At 57.4% G+C, this 2,066-nt stretch overlaps 1 protein-coding gene across 1 annotated transcript in view; it reads right to left on the bottom strand.

Moving 5' to 3' along the window:
- The window catches only part of TNK1 (tyrosine kinase, non-receptor, 1), a 9,421-nt gene extending 7,355 nt beyond the window's left edge, over positions 1-2,066 (bottom strand). Inside the window, exon 1 of the mRNA XM_011958507.1 lies at positions 1,466-2,066. The gene's annotated coding sequence lies outside the window, so the exon portion shown is untranslated. The remainder of the gene's footprint in view (positions 1-1,465) is intronic.

Raw genomic sequence — 2,066 nt, 5'->3', positions numbered from 1 at the left:
GGGCACCTGTAGTCCCAACTACTTGGGAGGCTGAGGCAGGAGAATGGTGTGAACCCAGGAGGCAGAGCTTATAGTAAGCTGAGATCGCACCACTGCACTCCAGCCTGGGTGACAGAGCGAGACTTTTTAGTAGAGACAGGGTTTCACCATGTTGGCCAGGCTGGTCTTGAACTCCTGACCTTGTGACCTTGTGATCTGCCCGCCTCGGCCTCCCAAAGTGCTGGGATTACAAAAGTGGGCCATTGCTCCTGGCCCTACTCTACTTTTCTTTTTCTTTCTTTCTTGTCTTCTTCTTCTTTTTTTTTTTTTTTTTGAAGCAAAGTCTCTCTCTGTCACCCAGGCTGGAGTGCAGTGGCGCAATCTCAGCTCACACTGCAACCTCCACCTCCCAGGTTCAAGCAGTTCCCTGCCTCAGCCTCTGGAGTAGCTGGGACTACAGGCGCGTGCCACCATGCCCAGCTATTTTTTGTATTTTTAGTACAGACAGGGTTTCACCATATTGGCCAGGCTGGCCTTGAACTCCTGACCTTGTGATCCGCCCACCTCGGCCACCTAAAGTGCTGGGATTACAGGCGTGAGCCGCCGCGCCTGGTCGATATATGTCCTCCTAACGCTGAGACATTCCAGCATGCGGCCACAAAACGCCCAGGCTCATCCATGTCCTTCCATGAGATGTTCCTTGTACATACATGTCCTATCCATGGGACACAGCAGTTCACTGCCTCCAAACACCTAGATACACTGCCCCACACGACTGAGACACAAAGGTCCACATGAACACAACACAGAGACATCGAGGCACAGTGTGCACACAGCATACCTGAGCTATGGGGCATAGGGCCGCCTTAAGCCAAAAGAGGTCCAGGGTCCTTGCCTCTCCTCCACCGGAGGCAGCAACATTTGAAATCAAATCAGGCACTTGTGATGGCTGCTAGGCTTAGGTGCTGCCTATGGAGTCACTGAGGCTGTCAAGTACATAGTCCCACACCTACCTGAACTCAGCCCCAGGCACAGATCCCTGCCGGCAGCCTGAGTCACTAGGTCTAACTTGGCTTCAAAGCAACTCCACCAACCTTTGTTAAATAAGGCTCTGGGCCTCTGGATACTGGCCGCCTGCTCACACTTTCCCTAATACACACCTGGACCCGTCCTTTCCCCTACAATATAAGCAAGGAGGAAGAGGATCGAGGCTGGGCCTAGCTGGAAACGCGCAGGTCGGCTCAGAACCGGGCGCGAACGGGGGTTGGGTTGGGAAGGAGAAAGCCCAGGACCCTGGGGGACCCGGCCGTGCGCGCTCGGTGGGAAGTAGGGAGCGCAGGAGAAGGGAGACAGGAGGAAGCGCGGCTGCGGGAGGGAAGGACGTAGGAGAAGGGGACAGGCCCAGCGCCTCTGGGACGCGCCCCCAGCGACGGCTGCTCCACTGGCCCGCCCCAGCCCGGGCCCCCTGCTTGGTCCGGACCCTCACCTGGTCAAGGCGGAAGCGGCGACTGCGGAACCTCCCAGGCTGCCTGGGCTAAATCCGAGAAGGCGGGACAGGAGTAAATCCCGCGGAGGGCGGGGACCTGGCGGCTGGCCCGGGGCTGGCGAGAGCCGCACCCCGAGTTCCCTGGTGGGACAAGGTGACGGTCGCCAGGGCGGCTGGCGGCCCCTCCCTCCTCCAGACCAGATCGCCCCGACTGTGAGAAGCCCCTTTCCCTTCTCCTCTGCTCTACTTCTTTCACGTCTTTCCAGCCTTCTCCGAATAGCTTCCCAGCCCTCCCCAGACTTCACTCCTCTGCTTCTGTTCCCCATGCCCTCTCTCCAAATCCTTCACCTCTCTGCCAGGACCCCACCCCTTACATGAATAAGCGCCCGATAGAGCTATCCTGTTCATGCACAGAGAATATAAGGCTAAATAGGACACAGTTCCTGCCCCATGGCAGGGGGTTCAGTTTCCTAGCATGCTTTTCTTAATGAACCCTGGAATGGGGCCAGGGCAGAGAGTTGTTGGTGTTGGTAGGGAGAGTTGGCCCTGGCCTAGGCAGAGTCTACAGTTGAAGCTGTTGTTGATCCCGGGCAGCATTCCA

The sequence above is a fragment of the Colobus angolensis genome, unplaced genomic scaffold (genome assembly GCF_000951035.1).
Source record: "Colobus angolensis palliatus isolate OR3802 unplaced genomic scaffold, Cang.pa_1.0 Scaffold47, whole genome shotgun sequence".
Classification (NCBI taxonomy): Eukaryota; Metazoa; Chordata; class Mammalia; order Primates; family Cercopithecidae; genus Colobus; species Colobus angolensis.
This window is presented reverse-complemented; position numbering and strand designations above follow the sequence as displayed.